Source organism: Octodon degus, unplaced genomic scaffold (assembly GCF_000260255.1).
Source record: "Octodon degus isolate 3935 unplaced genomic scaffold, OctDeg1.0 scaffold00082, whole genome shotgun sequence".
Lineage (NCBI taxonomy): Eukaryota > Metazoa > Chordata > Mammalia > Rodentia > Octodontidae > Octodon > Octodon degus.
Genome location: NW_004524658.1, coordinates 9,220,182 through 9,240,178, shown reverse-complemented (window position 1 = coordinate 9,240,178; position 19,997 = coordinate 9,220,182). Strand labels below are relative to the sequence as shown.

Here is a 19,997-nt window from a genome sequence, read left to right as displayed (position 1 = left end):
TTTTTTTGTATTTAGCGCTGGGTCTACAGGATCTCACTATACAGATTGGATTTGTAGTGATTCTCTTGTTTTCAGCTTCCCAAGCACTGGTATAACAGGCATGCGCGACCACGCCCAGTCTCAATTGCTGTCTCAGTGCGCCCTGGGGGCGGGGCCAGCACGCAGGCCAGACCTTTGACCCCTGCGCCTGCCTAAGCAGGAGCTGTAATCCGATGAGCTGTCTGGCTGGTCCTTTGAATGAATATTCTAAATAAATCTTACACTAAAGATACAGGTTTTACGTTGGTGCCTCCCATCTTGGGGGCTTCCTGCTGAAACCCACACCCTGTACTTTATGCCTCAATTCATCTCTGTCCTTCATTCTGATCATTCCAGAAATGCACATAGTAAGATCAAGCCTCTCTTTCTTCTCATCATGGTGATTTTCAGAACTCAGAAAGTATGTCGCACATTAGTAAGTCCTAGCTTTCTAGCAGCTTGAGCTTATTCTGGCTTCAAGCTGTGAGCAACATGTTAAACACTGTCAAGGCATCAAGTTCTTGTCTGTCTAGAAGCACAAAAGAGATCTTCCTAATATCTCAAGTGTCCTTTCATGTATTCCTTCTTTTCTAATTGTCCACTCCTCAAGAAATCAGAAAAATTTTAAGCAAGTTTGTGTACTTTTTGGCTTAGTTCTACAAATTTCCCTTTTCCTTTCCCCAAATGTTAGCACCCTCTATCCTTATTATGTTCCAGGACTGTGTCACTCCCAATTTGTTTACAACTCATTACAAGGCCAAACATTTGGAAGCAAACCAATGTAAACATTGGAAGAATTCCTGGTTTTATTCAAGATACCCTGACTTAATCTTCCCAAACTCAAGGCATGCATTTGACAATTTTCTTTTTCCTTTTTCTATTTAAATGTTCTCTTTCTCTTTGTGTCTCTGTCTCTTTCTCTCTAGATAGATAGATAGATAGATAGATAGATAGATACATACATAGATACATAGATACATAGATAATAGACAGATAAAATAGAAGGGCCTGTGTTCAAGAAAGTAAGATCAAAATAAAAGTAGAATGACATCTCTAAAAAGAATAAGAGCATTTTACTTCAAACTTTACTAATTTCAGAACAATAAATCTATAAGACTTATAAGTATTTCTGATAATAACTCTTCCATTTGCTTCTTCTCTATTCAAATCCTATTTACTCTTCAAGCAATCCTGGATTTCCACCTCTAAAAATCACACTACTTTAGTGGCACTAATGCTAACTGGCCTTGCCTCTCTAACTGCTGATGCCTTCAGGAAAGGAATCAGCATAGCTCATTCTTCTACTGGGTTTAAATCCAATGACATGGGCACATATCCTTTGATGAGGAAACTTAGAACAACATTCTCTATCTGGAGGAATAAGAGTCTCCCATTGTACTCAAGAGTCCTAACTGGCACACTGTAGTCATTCTCTTTGTGGACATGGACGTCAATTTGAACTTATCAATTCCACTTGAAATTCAATTCAGATATCTTCATGAAGTAACATTTTCAACACTATTTCTCACATATTTTTGAAAGAATGAGACAACCCCAAGATTGTGCCAGTTCCTGCATCCAGCTCATGGGGTGTTCTGCGTAGCTGCTGTCACCTAGGCTGTACTAAAATTTCCAGACCAGCTATCATAGGCAGTAGGAGAGGTAACATGCAAGAGAAAATTGTATGACAGACAGCAGGAATCACAGATCCAAATCCATATAGTGTTTGTGGATGTAGAGGAAGCAAATAATATGTGTGGATATAGGTGAATCAGATTAAGGTGCTAATTAGCTCCATATACCCACTCTTAGCATCAAAATTTTATTGGGGCTCAGTGGTGACACTGATGATCTACAGAATTTATAGACCATGCAGTAGGTTTGATGGATTCCAGCTGATCATCACCAGGCAAGAATGTAAGCCCAGTGTTGTAAAATAATCAACATTTTCAAAGGAAACCGTAAACTGATTTTCATGAGACATCTTCTGATTTTTAATAATGACTACTAAAATTCAAATCACTGCAGACAGGAAAGGCCAAAAACATTTACAGGTAATTTATTTCAAGTGTGATAATACCATAAACTAGGATTCCATGGATCCCTGTTCTGAAATCACAAATCACCATTTGACAGTCAGTGCTGTCCGTCCACAGAGTGTGAGGGAAAGGAAGAAATGATTTCGACAAAGTTTTCTTTCCAGTCTGAAAAGAAAAATTAAAATTTTGGAAGATCTTAGAGTTGGATTTTTCAGAAATTCTGAAGGAGGGCATAAGAATCTGTAAAAGAATCCTCATTCTTAGCTTAAAGTGCCTGATGACGAGAGATGGATAAAATGTGGTCCTACAATGTCTTAATCTGTTTCACATAACTGCTACAAAATACCCCAGACTGAGTTATTTATAAAGATTATTTCCTACTATTCTGTAGCCTGAAAAGTCTGCGATCTGGTGAAGGTCTTCTTACTATGTTCTGTGCTAGCACAAGATGTTACATGATAAGACAGCAAGTGAAAGAGAAAAGAGGGCTGGGCTGGCTTTCACAACTAAATTACTCTTGGAATCACTGATCCACTCTCCTGATGACACTAACCCATGGTCAGATTATCTCTCCCTGGGCCCCACTTCTTAACACTGTAGTAATGGGGATTAACTGTCTAACATGTGAACTTTTGGTGACACAAGCAGCCCGTAGTAGAGTGTTGGTTTCCCACTTATCAGAGAAGGGTAGATATGTTTATTTGTCATCACTCACCCCTCAGTAGTTATGAAATGAGGAACTGCAGACTGCTTGTAGTATTAAAAGTGTAGGCCAGAGAAACCAGTTTTCATGAGGGTAGTGGTAAACTGAGGTAGATTTGACAACTGTAGGCTTTAAGCTGAGGCCTAAGTCCATAGAGTTTTGATAAGATGCTGAGCACCTAGACCATGATTAGCATTCTATTTAATTATTTGATTGACATGAACATTGTTTTATCAGTACAAGTGATGAAAATTAACTAGCGCATTGGTTGCATTGGTGAAGGAAGTACATTTTTGGCCCTTTAAGCCACAGACATCCTAAGAAGGTAGACAGGAGTTGCTTTAGTTTGCTTGCTTTGTGTAATGAGAACTCATGAGAGGTGTTCCTGTTCTCCTAAGGGTCAGCGTTGTGTTTCTGTGTCCACCTGTGTTAATCAGACCCCTCCCCTAAGTGACAGTGGTAACAACCAATGTGCACAGCAAAGTCCCTAAGGGATACATTCTCAGGGGAGTTTCTCCCTTCACAATAGCTGACAAACTCAATAGTTCGGCTATGTCAGGGTGCCTCTTGGAGGTTACTAGGTGCTGTCCTGCACCCATCTGTCACATTAGCAAGAGCCCAGAACAGCACACAGCAATTTCTGGCAGACTGGGGTTATCACTGGAGCCAGATCCTCAGATTTAGCACCCAAGGAAAACAAACCTTGGCTCTCTCTTTCATGTTTGAACTATGCATTCCTTGCATGCCTTGGTGGTAAACCAGGGCACTTTGTGAAATTAACCTGAGTAATCAACCAAACCCCACATACATTCACTTCCCATGGTGAAACAAGAGGCACTGTATGATACTACCTCATCAATCCAGGAGCAGTAGCCAAGCCAAGAGGCAGGGAGAAGGAATTCTTGACAATTGCCTGATAGTTGCAGTGTCTTGACTTGCATTTTTGAACCCATGAATCATCCTGGTATTAACCAGTTCTTAAGCATCTATTTTCTTCATGGTTACCTAGATAATTTAGGAGTTATTATTAGGTGATTAAAAATTTTTCCATGCAAGACAGTGCATGCCTGAAACCCTAGAACTCAGGAGGCTGGGGCAGGAGGATTGCTATGAGTTCAAGGACAGCCTGGGTTATGTAATGAACTTAAGGCCATCCAAGACCCTGTCTCAAAAAAAAAAAAAAAAAAAAAAAAAAAAAATTTTTTTGAAAAAAAAAAAAAAAAAAAAAAATTTTTCTGAAAAACACAAAAAAAAAAAAAAAAAAAAAAAAAGCCATGAAGCCAAAGCATTTTAAATGATGCAATTTATAAAATGGTAAAACTCAGAATATGTCTTGGAAAATCTACTTTGTTTGAAAGAAACACACTGAACACTTTTCACCTGTATTTTTTGTGTTTTTATTGTCCAAACTGGCACCTATAAGTTAAATGTCAGAACTCACATCAGACAATCACTTACTGACATCTATATGAACCTCTTCCATGTGGCTTGTCCAGGGTTGGCACGGCCTTTGGACAAGAGAAGGATGAGATTATGCACTCCTTGAGCCAATTCTAGTCCATCCTTGCTGAACCTGGAGATACTTAGTGAGAAATTAACCTTTCTTTGAGGGACCTCACGCCTAATGGAGAAGGCTACCTGTGACATAAACAAAGTGTCACAGAGCTCAAAAAAGAAGTCACAGAGGAGAGGTTTACTGAAAAGAGGCTGGCCAAGTGAGTCTGAATTTCTTTTTCCCCATCCTTTTCTATTTTAAACTGAGGTTTATATAGAAGATGGAAAGAAATGACAATTAATACGTGTTTTTAAAACATTTTCTTAGTGTAGGATACTATGCCAACAATTTTACACACACAATACCAATTTTAATAAAATGAAACAAGTAAAAAGGAATTTAGCTAAATAAATACTATATATATATTACAATAAGATAAAAGTAACAACAAATTGTAATAAAATAAAATAAAATTTATTATTATTTTTTCATTTAATCACATCAAAATGTTTTCAGAAAATTTTCATGACTTAATTGTGCTTCCTGCAGAGCACATATTTCATCTGTGCATGGACTATTTCATGAAGAGATGTTACAGGACAAGGACCTCCTGTCAGAGTGTCCCTCTCATCACTGAGACTGTGCCAAGCTATGCATTTGCTGTATTTCTAATACTGTCAGAAAATTGGTTGATCTTGTTTGTTTCCTTGTCTCATCTGTGGACCTGCCACATTTTAACAGAAGGGGAGAAAAGGAAATGCGTATTTCTGTGGACAATTTAGGCACAAGGCTCAGAGTCCATGTGTCACTGGGGGTAAGTAGGATCACTGAAAGCGTCTCTCTTCTTAATTGTTACCACACAGCCTTGTCCCATGAGGGAGATTGAGAAACAGTGAAGGGTGAGCGATGGTGTTATATGGCAGAGGGACTTAGCCTGGGTGTGCCACAGCGGGTCACACGGAGATTTCAGTGTCATGCTTGCTCTTCTGAGGCATTATCCAACCTTCCTGCTACGATGGTGAAATTTGACCAAGTAAATTCTGAAATTTCTTGGGAACAGTTGTTGCTCTGCAGCCCATTCATACCCCTGGTACTTACAAGAGGTGTAAGCACATAATTTTGAAAGTTCCAGAGAAAGGTGCTTGTCCTGAGCATGAGATAGCCACTGTGGTCACCTATGTTTTTATTTTGTTTTCCTTTAATATTTCTATGTGTAAAGAACTCAACCTTTCAATCATTGTTTCATTCTTCCACCCAGTATGCTTAAGCACCTCATATCCCAGGAGTACTGGCATGTAGCTTTTTGTATCTCTAGCCACTGCAGTGCCTACAGCATATTAGTAACTGCTTAAGTACCCAAAGAACACACTTATTTACCAACCACAGCCTCTGCTGCTCAGCAACAAGAGCAAATGCAGCAAAGTGAACACAGCTTGGTTCAGCGGTTTTCCACAAAGACCACAGAAGTGTTGGGGGGACTCGGTGAAGGACTGGATAGGAGGCAGTATCCTTGGAGTCTGTGGTGATTTAGTTTGCTTGCATCAACTTGTTTGGCTTTCTGTTTGCATATGGAGTTAGTAAGCCACATTCCTCCGTGTGTCTAGGTGGGTTATGGAAGCATAGCTGTAGATACTATGGGTCCCCAGCTCCCTCCTTCTTGGCATTGTTCTCATTCTTCACTTCCTGGCTTCCATGAACAAAGCAACTTTGCTCTACCATGTCTTTGACACCTTAGAGCCAGCCCTGCCATCTATGGGCTGAATCCACTGAAATACAGTACCAACTTCTTTATGTTATGGATATTACCTTTTTTGTCTCAGCAATGGAAAAATTGACTCATATAAAAGGTTGGTATTTAAAGTGAGGACATTATTGTGACTATCTGGCCATGTGGTTCAGAATCTTTTGTAATAGTTTTGTTTTTTTAATGTATTTAGAGAGGGTTTACAATGTCTCACTATGCAGACTGGACTTATAGTGATCCTCTTGTTTTCAGCCTCCCAAGCGCTAGGATTACAGGCCTACACCAACATGCCCAGTCTCAGTCTGCTCCTGGGGTGGGGCCAGCACAGTACACCAGGGACCAAACCCCAGTCTCTGTGCTGCTTAGGCCCATTTTTTTTTTATTAATTTTGAAAAAAATTTGGAGAACTGAGTTAAAGAAAGCTTGAAGATTGTAAACAGGACCTGCTAGGTGAGTCTGGTCAGATTTCAGAAGATCATAATGCTGATAGAAATGAAGATAGGAAAGGGCAGGCTCAGGATATTTCAATTGGGAATGAAGAACTTAGCGCAAAATAAACTAGAAGGCATGTATGTTACACTCTGTTAAAGAAAAAAGAAGTCTTTATTTTATTCATATCCCAAGACTTTGCAGGAGACTGAGATTAATGGTGGTGGACTAGTCAATCTGATGGAGGAAATATTAAGATAGCCCAACATTCCGAGTCTGGCATAGGTAGTGCTGGCTGCTTTCCACTCAGTTTATAGTGAAAACTGGGGAAAAAAAGCACAGCAGAGAAATTTTCAATTTTAATGAGTTGCATAGACGATGCCATTTATAAAGTTGGGGCCAAAAGAGTTATGACTGATAAAGAGATTAATGCTGTTAAAATGGAACCAAGTACTTTTGACAGAAAAATTAAAAGTATGACTTGAGTAATTCTCAGGAATAAGTAAGATCCCACTAATTAAAAGCTCACAGGTAGAAAAATGTGAGTTTTTACTTGAGAAGAGAGAACCTGGGCCTTTTACTCAAGAAGTACCTCCTAGAGGACTGATTCTTTGGGATTCATTTAATTGTACTCAGCTATTGAGCCATTTAGAGGTCACTACAGCCATGGTCCAAAGGGTCCTGACTATTGCTTTTGCTGAAGAAAACCTTTATGTCATCCATATGATGTTGATTTTACTAGCATGAAGAATGGAAGAGCTGAAAGTCACGAAGACTTCTACCCAGATTTAAAAGAAAGGCATTATATTGAATGTATTGTATTGTGTGTGGCACTAGGAATTGAACTCAGGGCCTTGTGCGTGCTAGGCATGCACTCTACCTGAGATGGCTCGGTGGTCTAAAGCACCTACTTAGAACAAACTTAGCAAAGCAAAGGGACCGCGGTTCAATCCCCCAGCACCACATGCCAGCCAGCCCCGCCCCCTGGTGGGCTGAGCTTGGCCCCACACACACACACACACATAAATAAATAAATAAAATTTTAAAAAATCCTTAAAAAATAAAAGAAAGGCAATGTGTCAACAGGAACAGAATTCTCCATGTCTTTTAAAAATGTTCTGGACATGGAAGCATAGGATTTAATGTTTTCCCTGCTTGATTCCAGTCTTTCTTTAATCATATTCTTGTCTATTCTCCTATCCCTTCCTTTAGGAATGGTAATATTTAACTTGTGCTTTGGTACTATGTAACTTGCTTTTGATTTTTTTCAGACATTCACAGCTAAGAGTTTGCTTTGAGCCTCAAAGAATATTTTGACTTGAGTTTCTCAGCAATTATGAAACTGTTGAGGCATTGAAGAAGGATTACTGTGTTTCAGTTATAGGTTTGAGAGTGGAATCATGTTAGATGCAATTAAGACCTTGCGTTGCTTTGGAGATTAAATACAGTTTAAAGAGATGTGTTTAAGTGTTAATTTGACAAGGTATGAAATGTGAAAATTTGATTTTTGTCAACCTGGCTGGCTTAGGAGCCATCTAGGGGATTAAGAAAACACCTATCTGAATGTGACTGGGAGGTCATGGAAACATGACATTGGGTACAATATATGCTTCTCAGCTGGCCAATTAAGCAGCTGTTTTGTGCCATGTACTTCCTCTATGATATTTCTTCCTTGGATTCAGTGATGTTGGACCAAATCTTCTCAAATGATGAGCCAGATTCTCTCTTCCTTTAAGTTGTAGCTGTCAGGTATTCAGTCTCACAATGGGAAAGCTGTCTTGTCCATGCCCTTAACATGTACCTCAGTAAGAACAGGTCTTCTTTGACCTTTCATAATTTTGTCCTTAGCATTGCTTTAATAAGTATGAAATTAAGTTACAAGATTTCATTTAAAGAAAAAGAAAACTGTGAGTAATACCTGAGTATTTATTATTATTTATTTATTTTATGTATTTGGTGCAGGGTCTCATTAAGCATCTCAAACTCATAGTAATCTTCCTGTGTTCCGCCTCCTAGGCACTGGGATTACAGGCATGTGCCACCATGCCTGGTCTTTGTGGCCTGCTCAGCATGCCTGGGGGCAGGGCCAGCATGGCCTGTGGTGCTGGGGATCGAACCCTGGTCCCTGAGCTTGCTGAGGCAAGCATTTACTTGCTGAGCCATCTCACTGGCTCAATATCTAAGTATTAAAAGAAAAATCATGAGCTTCTAGATGAAATAGGTTAACCATCTTCTAAGTCCCACCCTTCAATTGTTATACCATACAATATACACATAGCAAAGATTTTGAGGATTATCTGTGGTTGAGTCTTACATTACTTTGAGTCTTACAAACCGCTATCATCAGACCCAACATAATTTTCCAACAAGTTTGAGCACACATTGTTTGGCAGTGTGCTAGGTGCTGAAGTAATAAGTAAAAACAATAGCTATTTACAGGATACATATGCTTCTCTGCCTGAGTTTAAGCTTTATCACCATTATTTTTACTACCCAAATAAACTCTGTTGCACACATACTCAACCAACTTTCTTTATACTACAAGATGTCAGCTTTCATTATCATTTTTAATACTTTACTTTCTTTCATTGCATGAGTCACTTTGATCAGAGCAACTCTTTACACTGATTTAGTAGCTCAGGAACTCTCTCTTGATTCTGTTTTCCCAGTAAACAGAACTGTGGAACAGTTGTAATGGCTCAAAGACAGAAGGGGACTGGGCAATATACAGCTTCTAGAGTGGCATCTACCAACCCACAATTAGAAGAGGGGTCAATTCACAGGGTTGCAGGAAAGTTTAATTAAGTTCTGTATTGAACTGCTGAAACCAAGAAAGCCTACATTTTCCCTGCTAGTCTCAGTTACATTTTTAGTTGCTGAGACAAATACCTGACACCCAAAGTTACAGGAGGAAAAGTTTATTTAGCTCACAGTTTGTAGACATTTCAGTCCCTAATCAGCTGGCCCCAAGGCAGAGTGGCACATGATAGAGGGTAAACCACTCATGGTAGCTTAAGACAGTAAAAGCAGCAAGCAAGAAAGGGGAATAAACTTCTTTCTACCTCTTTCATGTAGAGTAAAGCCATTCCAACCAGTGGACTAATCCATCAATCACACAGCCTTAGTTGTTGTACTTTTACTCCAGGCATTAAACCATGAATCAATCATCACAAACTCTAGATTCAGAGACCTCAGAAATAACCCACATCCCATGTCTATATGAAGATTTGAGGAGACATCCAGACATAAACTGTAACACTGCTGTCAGATGGTAATCTATCTACCAGAGAAACTGGATGTGAATTTGGTGTTTTATGAGTATTCCTGGTGAGAATGACCCAGAAAGTCAACTGTTTTGACACTTTGAGCCAGGACCCCAACTATTCTTCTCTAGTACCATCCTTCAAAGTTTTTCTCAAGCTAGATTTTCTCTTAAAACATCGTCTCCATATTTGCCATTCCCAAATGCCTTTCCTTGTGTATTTCGGCATGTGCCAAATACTCTCCCATTGATGTTGGTTGGACTTTACTGGGTATTCATTAGAGTTCAATGCAGGGTTTTTACTTATTGTTTCGTTGGTTTTCAAGGGCATTGAGTAGTGAACAGGAGCTCATATTTGCTTACTTCTGTGTCAGTATTATAAATGTGACTTATGTACTCTATTTAGGGGAAATAATATATAGAGAATCTGGCCCTTTCAATTCATAATTAAAACCTATAAATGAATAACAACACAGGAATATTTTTTGATAAGTGCAAAGTTAGGCATTAGAAAGAGAAACCACTTAATGTTTCTTCATGGTGCTGTTTCACTCAGTATAGTTTGCTTCGAAATATTTACTACTCTGTGTGTTGTGTGTGTGTGTGTGTGTGTGCAGGCACACACCTGTGTATATTTCTTGCATTACCCTTGAAGGCTTTCTTTTTCAAGTAAAGTCTTTCAATTATTTATATTTTTGTTGGTGTTATCACTGCGTCTGTCTTGTTTCTTTCACTTGTGTATAAATCTTGTTTTCAGCAAACCAAATATAAAAACCTATCCCTGTAGACATAATAGAAACAGTTTTTTCTGGCTTTACTTCCTTCGACAGGATGGCTGGGACATTGCAACAGAGGAACGCTGTCATGACCTTTAATGTTTCTCTTTAATGAGGTGGAGTGTGGGAGGAACTGCAGAGAACTATATGCCAAATAACTCCCACTGAGAGCTCAGAACACATGAGTTCTGTAGTCTTTCAAGTTAGGTGATGCTATTCTGTTGACTATAAAATAATCTTATATTTATTTATTGCAAAAAGAGTTCTATAAGAAATGTGACTGGGGATTTAATCTGTAGTCTAGTGCTGAGGGAAGAAAACTTTAATGAGGGTTTCTTGGTCAATTGTCTCTTCCATGCCTTCAAAATGTTTGCAGTCACACAAGGTTAAGATAATGACCATCAGGCCATTCCATTCTTCACATCTCTGATCAGAGATAAATGAGAGTATGTTTCCCCGCTGTGCAAACATCCTTTTTATTAATACTGGGTGAACAAGAATGTAAGTACATTTTGCTTCAGAGAAAACTAACAGAATTGGAAATGTGCAGTATTAAGGCTCAGAGTCCAAGATCAAGCCTTCAAAGGAGAAGTTAATAAAAAGAAAAAGTATTGCAGAAGAAGCAGTAACATTGAAATGGAAATGGGCTGGCATATTGCAACTGCATTGTAACACCAGGGTATTGGCTGAGTGTGTCCAGTGGCCAGTGCAAGTTTTGCTCCTGAGAAAATAGATGGTCTCAGAAATGAAGGCTGCTCCTTCCCACTGTCTCCAAGGTGTAGTATTTAATCTGAGCTCATCTCAGCTGGTAAATTGCACTGCAGCTGCAAAGATTTGGCAATAGATCGGCTAATATCTTATAATACATTTATTCCTATATGTTGAAACTTAGCTGTTAAATTATTGCCTCCCCATTTATGTCTGTTTTCCCATTACAAGTCTAAAGAACATGAGGTCAGGTTCATGCCCCATGTACTTCCACAGCACCTACCCTAATTTCGTGCACATGGTAGGCATCCATATTTGCATGGCCGATCCAAGGTATCACATTGTGTTCAGGGCTCAGCTGGAGCTGCGGAACAAGGTTCTGTGTGTGCGCACTCACCATGGGTTACCTTAGTGGCTCGCAGTGAGGTTCTACTACAATGTAAAAAGTATAGAATTGTTTTAGTGCTCTGGGGAAAAGAAAATTCCTAAAAAGTCAGTTAAATATAGTGTGACTGCCTTTAAGTAAATGTTCTTGGGAATACATATATCAATATCTACTTGTGGGTAAAAAGCTGTCTCTGTATATGCATCTAAAGTAGCTAAATACACAAATGCATAGCTGTTAAGCATTCAGGCAAAGAAGCAGAAGTTTCGGAGGATTGTTCCAATTCTGAAAGAGTTGTCTTTCTCAGGAACAAAAGCACATGTAGCCAGTTTCTACTTTACTGCTCCAGCTTTCCTGCCCTAATGATCATCTTGGGCCCTGTGACAATGAGAAGGACTGTAGGCTCGGTGGATTCAGCACTGCGTCCAGACAAACAGGGGAATAGAGAGTATGATTATTTTTTTACATTATTTTTTAATTCATTTTAATGAGAAAAAGATAAAATAGCAGTGATACAGTTTCAAAACAGGTAAGACAGTTACAATAATTAATACATTGCATATTGTTGTCTTTGTATTCAGAGGACAAGATGCAGACATGGTATCTTATCTAAACAATATTAGTACAAAATTTTATTCTCAGTAAACTAAGCAGCTGTGTATCTATTCTAACTCTCTTGAATGTATGTATGTATGTATATATATATATATATATATATATATATATATGTATATGTATATATAGCAAAAAATGATCCTTTATTTACACTTTTGTGATACTAGGTTGCCTAGTAACTGATAGCTAACCTTAACCAGACAGGATGTTCATCTCAGGAATGAGTTAGCTTGTTTGCTTTAGGCACGGGGCCAGGTCCTACCTAAACATATTTTAGCGATTTCCTAGCTTCATGGCTCCCAATATATCCCCCTTTTGTTTTTGCTTTGTCTGAAGTGGATGTTCCACTGTGGTTAGAGAAGTTGTATTTGGAGAAGTCTTTAAAGGACCGTTTCATACTTGAAGCCAGTCTAAAGATTGTAGGTACTTGAATTCAGCAAAATAACCCAGTATAGTACAATAGTCCATAATACTAGTGGGTTATCAGCACAACTGGCAGTTGTCAGAAGTTTTTGACTTGAGCCTTTTACAGCTCAGTGGAATATAGATTTTTAATGAATACAATTCAGCCCATTTTCTACCCAGATTTTCTTGGAAGCTTCAGAAATTTCATTTCATTAGTGGCAAATGAGTTGAATCCCTCTATGGATCCATAAAAATGTATAGCTCCTGTTAAATAATACTGAACATGTTACCTTTGAGCAGAAGCTCTGATAACATACAAATTTGTACCTGAAACCATGGGTTTCCATGACAAAACTTTTAACAGGCATTGGCTTTCTGCGACTAAAGCGGTATGTTCGAAGTAGACCTTATAATTAGGGAAAGGTGCTATAATCAAGGGTCCATACATAGAAAGTTTGAGAGAAAAGGGACCATTTGATGGAGAATGGATCTTTGCTCTTTTGATTTTGCAAAGTACTAATAATGTTGGCTCAGCTTGGCAGCTAGGGGTTGAAATGTGACCAATATATATTAGCAAATATAATAGATTTTAAGGAGATATACGAAAAATAAATAAACAAAAAAGGTAAACTGTTCTTAAACAGAGCTTGCTTTGCATAAGTTCTCTAAATTGGACAACAGAATTCTACCTGATCATTCTTTTTATCCATTTATCTGTGATCCCTTTGTTCCTTTTTCTCTAGAAGTCTTTTCTCTCATCTCTTTATCTTATTCATTCTCTTAAAATATGCTTCTCATATAGTAAGATTTTCATGTCAAATGCCACATTTGCAAGAAAATGTTGAATTTTTAAAATACAATAAGCTGGTTGGCAGCCAGCGAAATAAAGCACAGCGGCTCAGGACAGAGCTTCTGAATCGCGCTCACATTCCCCAGTGTGAAGAGAAGCACCCAGGAGCCTGCGCCTTTGTAGACTTCTGCCAGTACATGGATAAGTAACAAAATAGAGACGGACTCTCCATGAGCAGTGTGATCTGCGAAGATGAGACGAAGCCCTGGGATCTGAGTGACTGTGAAACACCCCTAATGAACTCTCTCGCTCTGCTTCTTCCACGCTCCCTTCCAGAGCCAAGAGAACTACAAAGCAAGCCATGCGCTTGAAAGTACAGGGAGCAGGAGGAAGAAACACAAAAGTCCGAGGCTGAAAGGAGATTTTGAATTAGTGATGTGCTGCTGCATCCCCCATGAGGGGCGGGGCGGGGGTGGAGGTTCAATTCCTGGGGAAAGTGTTTTATTAAACACACCACACTCCTTTGCAGTGGCCTTCGTTAACTTTCTGTTTTGCTAATCTAGATCCTGGAAATAAACAGATCGAGTTTTCTATTTATCTACAAGTTATGTAAACAGCTACTGCAGGCCAGTGAGGCAAACAACAGGGTTATATTTGAAAAGTCTTGTAGTTATATTGAATCTGACAAAACACTCGTTGGTCACATTTAGTGGCTTACAAAACGTGAGCTTGAGGAAGGTGGGGTGGAAAGAAACGCATTCCAAATGAAAGATATGGCTCTAGTCTCTCTCTCTCTCTCTCTCTCTCTCTCTCTCTCTCTCTCTCTCTCTCTCTCCCCTCCACTCTCCCCTTCCCTTCCCATGTGTGCCTCTTTCTCCCCTAATTTAATTTGGTTTCTTTTCCAGAAGTCATTATACAAAGATAACATAATTAAGTAATTGGATCAGTTCAGGATGAAAATGTTTAAATAGACTGTCTAATCTCAGAAGAAAAAAATAAAACAAAACAGATCAGCACCATTCCACCACAACAATACATCCAGGGATCTTCCTGGACTTTCCCTCTTTTGATAGTCATGTCCCTGCCACTGGGAGCAGCTTTTCTCACATGTCAATGCCCAGCATCAGGGATGATGGATCTGAAGGAGCGGTTCTGAAACAGCCTGGTCAGAGTGGGCTCTGGAACGCAATGAGCTTCCTCTGTGCAGAGAACAGGCCAGGCCTAGGAGCAGGAGGAAATCACTGGAAACAATATGGGACTGAGTGTTCCTGCCTGTAGAAATCTTGTCCGATGGTGAAGAACTGATGAAAAGCATAAGCACAATGTATTTATTTTTATAGTGAACGTGAACACATAATCACACAAGTGCAGTAATTTAGGAAGTGCACTTTCCTGATAACTGAATAGCTCACATAGCAAAATGTTCACCCATTCTTAATAAATAAACTATATAAAGCCTCAAGATCCATTACCATAGTTCTAAAATTCATGCATTCTCTTTTAGGATTCTGTAGCCTCTTAAAGATTTTTAACATTTATTAGCTATAGAATGTTGACCAAATTATGTAATCTCTCTAATGTGTTTAAGTCTGCATAAAATGGGAATAATCACTATACTTACCTCAGAAACTGTAACATGTAGTGGAATTACATAAAGACCATTAGTCATCGTTAACATAATTTTGTAAAATTGTTAATTAACAGGGAAATTAAATGTTATAAATAGAAAAGCATTAAAATTTTGTGGTTTTAAAAGTCATTCCATTTTGGAATGATTTCATATAAAAACTGCCAAGATATTACAGTGCTTATGTACTTAACTTTGTTCCCCCTTTGATATCTTCTATAATTGTAGCACATTTGTCAAAGTTAAGAAATAAACATTGATATCTTATTATTGATTAGATTCCAGACTTACCTTCATAGTTTGAATGATGTTGTATTTTTAGAAGATCCCTTTTTTTTATATAGCCCCGAGCTTGACTATATCTAATGTTTTCTGATGATGATAACGTGGCCATGGGTTTTTGGAAAATATATCAAGGCATACAGTGTCCTTGTCAGCACTTTATATCATAAAGTATATTTTATCAGTATGACATCATTGGCAAAGTCAGTAGAGATTCTGATTTCTCAACTATGAAGTTACTATTTTTCCTCTTTAGTACTATTAAAAAGTAAGTTATCAAGTTCCATCAAACTTAAGGAAAAGAGAACTAAGCTCTACATATTGGAGCAGATTTTCTTTGTTTTAATCTTTTTTTTTTTTTTTTTTTCGGAACCAGGGATTGAACTCAGGCCCTTGCACTTGCCAGGGAAGCATTTATTCCACTGAGCCATCTTCCCGGCCCCTTCCGTGTTTTAATCTTCTGTAAATTTTTTTCTATCATCTTATTTATATATTTATTCTATTAGTATAGATTCATGTTCAATTTACATAGACACATCTATATTGTACTTTGGATTTCAATGTAATATTATTTTGTTGCTCAAATTGCTCTAGCTTTGGTTACTGGGAAAACACCATTGGTGCAAAAAATTGAAATGAACTGTAAGAGTGTCTTTTATAGTGTAGCTTTAATCACTGCAGTCAGTGGCACTGAGCGGAAAGAAATTTTGAATAGATTTTACAAGGGCAACTCTTAGTCACAGTGCACCAGAAAGCCTAGCAACAGGGACAGAGGAATGGCAGAGTGGGAAGTTCCTGGCCAGGCTCAGGGCCTTATGGAAGGCACCTGAACCCTTAGTGGACAGCTGATTTGCCTGTGCCTAATCACTTTGGAAACAGGTTTTGCGTCAACTGATGACAAGCTTGCATTTTAGACTATACTGTTTCAGAGATGCTGTCTATCTGCACAGATCAGAAATATCACATATACAATATATAATAGAAACTTGGACTTTTACCATACTTCATTGTAATATGGAGAAAACCAAAATTTTTACCAGTGGGACAATTGAAGAGATTAAGCCAACCTAGCAGTCCTACACGGGATCCACTCTCCTGAATTAATCAAGTCTGAAATAGGTCTTGTAAACAGCAAGAATGCTCTGTTTTTTATGAAAGAAAGAGGAGAACAAAAGGTAGAAAACACAGTGGATACCAGCAGAAAACTTTATACTGAACAATGTATTGCCAGGGGACAGAGCAGCCAAAATCAGCCCAATTCTCATAGAAACAACAGCGTGGTATTGTTTCATATGTACGGGATGCACAAAACTTCTAGATTTAGTCTGTATGGAATATGCCCCTTCACTACCCTTCATTCCATATGTCTTCATACAATCATGTTTTAAATGCCCCTAGAAAGATTCTTGACATGTTAAATACTGTGAAAATGACTTGACAAAAAGGCACTTGAAAAATAATTTGCACTACTTCTGTGTCCTTCTAGGGTATCAAAAGCTTTTTAATCTCATAGATGCTTAGCCATGAGGTGCCTCTACCAGAAGCTCTCTCTCCCTGTTCCTCTACAATTCCTCTCATTCTCTCTCTTTCTCCATCCCTCCAGCCCTTTCCTTCCCTCTGCTCCTCCACCAGAGGCCCCTATTAACCACTTAAGATTCAGATCACCGCTCAGTTTTTCCTAAAGTGTTACTAGACTCAGTCTTGTCTGCTCACGCTTACTCACACAACACAACTAGTGTGGTCCTCCGCCCTGTTCAATTATTGATGAATATCTCCTTACGTGAATGACATAACACTAAATCAAGGAATGTTTTCCAGTGCATTAAAAAGAGTCTTTTGTTTCTTGGAGATTTCAAAACATAACAGATATTTTGCTGAATATTGATAAACATTAATTCATAGTAATAAAATCACTTCAGGTATATGGCTTTAATAAGATGTTTACTAAGTTAGAAGTACTTTTTTTCTATGTAAGTTCAGCCTGACCCAAATTTCTCTAGGGCAGGTTGTCCATTTCTTTAAGAGGAAATTGAATGACAATTTAAGAGGTTAAATGAATTACATTTAATATCAGTGATATATTGGCTAAGTCTATAGCAGCCACTGGAAGTAAAATTCCCCCTAATCTAAAGTTAACTACCCATCTTTGTAAAGAGCCTAGGTATGTTGTAATGATTGCTGTTTCAGAATGAATTACTGCATTCCATTTGTATGTTGGCATACACTGATGAAATAGTCCTTTTCTGAACTGTTTAGGACCAGAAATATTTTTGAATTTTGGCTGCTTTCAGATGACAGTGAGATCTGTCAGGAATGAGAAAGAACCTGCAAACAAAATTTAGGTTTCTTAGATATAAACATACAGTAAGTAAGTAATCATTATGACATTCATAATGATTTTATACATGAAACAAAGTTTTGTCATAAAGACTGGGCCATTGATTGTTGCTCAAAAATTTCTTGAGTCATCTCCTATTTCAGATTTTTATACTATGGATGTTCAACCTAGTTTTATAAAAGTTAGCATTGTATCTGCTCATTTATGTCTACCTAAATGTCACTATCTACCAGCCCTCTCTTGCCCAGTCAATATAAAGTTGTATCCCAAATCCTCTTTGCCTGAGATTTCATACAGCTACAGGTTTCAGCATCTTACATCTCTCAGAAGACATAAAATGGGTTTCTGTACACTACTAATTGTTCTGATTAGTGTCTCAGCTCAGACGACCATTCTGGGCAAAGCAGTGCTGCTATTGGGCTTTGGTGCAACCCACAGTTATTTATTCTAGGATTCGTAGCTCCTGGACATGCTGCCAAGGAGAAAGCTAGCTTCTCTCCTGTCCTGGAAAGCCTTCCCAAGGTATGCACTCTACTCAGCTGTTGGAACCTGCATTCATCTCTGCTCATTTTTCTAGAAAAGCACCATCTCTTAGATTTCCTTAGACATACACAGTCTCTCTATAATGAGTCTGGTCATTTTCAAAAGGGAAGTGAAAATATTGATACTTGCTTATGTTTCCACTCTGAGGAAAGCCCACAAAGCAATGTAGGAACAAAGAATTAGTAAGCTGTATGTATGAAGCTGTATGTATGAAGGAAAGAAAACTTATGAGGGCTGCAAAAATTATCAGGATGATGAACATGATGATGATTATCTAAATAAAAATACTTATCACATTAATATTCATTATCTAAAATAGTAGAATAATTGCATTTGAGGTCAATGACAGTATCTTGAATATTTTGAAGAAGATTTGTAGCAATGTGTCTTTTACTGTAAAAACAAATTAAGTTTAAGCATTGACTATATATTTATCTCTCCTTGAATCAAATTGTAGTGAAACTAAAGACACTAGCAAAAAACCTTCCAGAACTGCATCAGAAAGAGACAAGAACCCCTGTGCATGGTGGTGTATGCCCATAATCCCAACATCTTGGAGGCCGAGCCAGAAAGACCACAGTGAGTATGAGGTGAACCTGAGACCAAAACCCTGTGTCTAAAAGAAAGTCTCAGAAGAAAGGAAGGAAGGAAGGAAGGAAGGAAGGAAGGAAGGAAGGAAGGAAGGAAAGAAAGAGAAAGAAAGAAAGAAAGAAAGAAAGAAAGAAAGAAAGAAAGAAAGAAAGAAAGAAGAAAAAAGAGAGCCAGGAGAAAGGAGAAAGGAATCAGAGATGAATAAGTATGTTCAAATGGAGGGGGTTAGTTTGAGAAGGATTAATGTTAATATAGCTCTTACTGCTTTAATTTTTAAAAATTTAAATATTAATCATATTTATTATCACATTGCATGTGCTTTTTTTTGAACATCACATCCTCCTGTAGGTGTCTTTCCCCGGGAGACATTGGACATCTTGATAGCAATAAATATGCCTTTTTAATTTCGATATTATGGTACCTAGCATAACCTTCAAACTGTGTCCCTTACCTGCGTGTAAAAAAAGGAAGAAGAGATAAAAAGAGGGATGAAAAGAAAGAGGGAAGGAGAAAGAAACAGCAACGAGGGCCTAGTGATGCCTGTGGCTCCTGGTAGCATGAGTGCCTAGCATGTATGATGCCCTGAGTTCCATCACCAGCACTAGAAAGGAGAAATTAAACAAACAAAAAAAGAAGGGGCAGGAATATTATTACATACATCAGTGCAAGTCTGCATCGAGCATAGATAGTATGCAAAGTGTTTTCCTTAATATTATTTATTTTAAAATGCATCAGATCTCCCAGCGCTCAGCGCTGAGACTTACTGTATATTTAAATGAGCGTGAGTCCCTGTAACTGCAGCGGATGTGAAGGCGTAGTCCAGGGCCCAAGTACCTTCCATAGGCGCAGTGCTTCCAGAAGAGCCTGAAGACGCACTTTGCTCATTGTGACTCCCAGCACGTAGTGCGTGACAACTGCGTTGGAAGACAGGCCTGCTCTGGAGGTGGCTCACCATCTGAGAAGCAGCCTTCCGTGGAGAGAGGAGCGGAGCCACTGGGATCCTCCTCAGGAGTAAACAGGCCAACGGGTGCTGGGGTAGGTGCTCTGCTACAACAGGAATCTGATTGTTCTCAAGTCTCAGCAGACAGCCAAAAGACTGAAGAGTAGCACGTGGAGGAAGCTGAAGCTCCTGCTCAGAGGCATCAGAGGATACAAAGCATGAGGAAGGATCCAACTGGAGAATAGAAATTAAAAACTAATGTGCCACCAGGTAGAGGGCTTTTGGAGGAGAGGTTTGAAAATAAGAG

At 38.6% G+C, this 19,997-nt stretch overlaps 1 long non-coding RNA gene across 2 annotated transcripts in view; it reads left to right on the top strand.

Moving 5' to 3' along the window:
* Positions 1-18,650, top strand: part of LOC111818175 — a 72,376-nt gene extending 53,726 nt beyond the window's left edge. Inside the window, exons 3-5 of one of the 2 annotated variants that reach the window (XR_002822232.1) lie at positions 11,867-12,007; positions 17,535-17,642; positions 18,617-18,650. This is a non-coding gene — a long non-coding RNA (uncharacterized LOC111818175). Of the gene's footprint in view, positions 1-11,866; positions 12,008-17,534; positions 17,647-18,616 lie in introns of both variants that reach the window. The other variant, XR_002822231.1, reaches the window with a different exon arrangement.
* Positions 18,651-19,997: the final 1,347 nt, after the last annotated feature.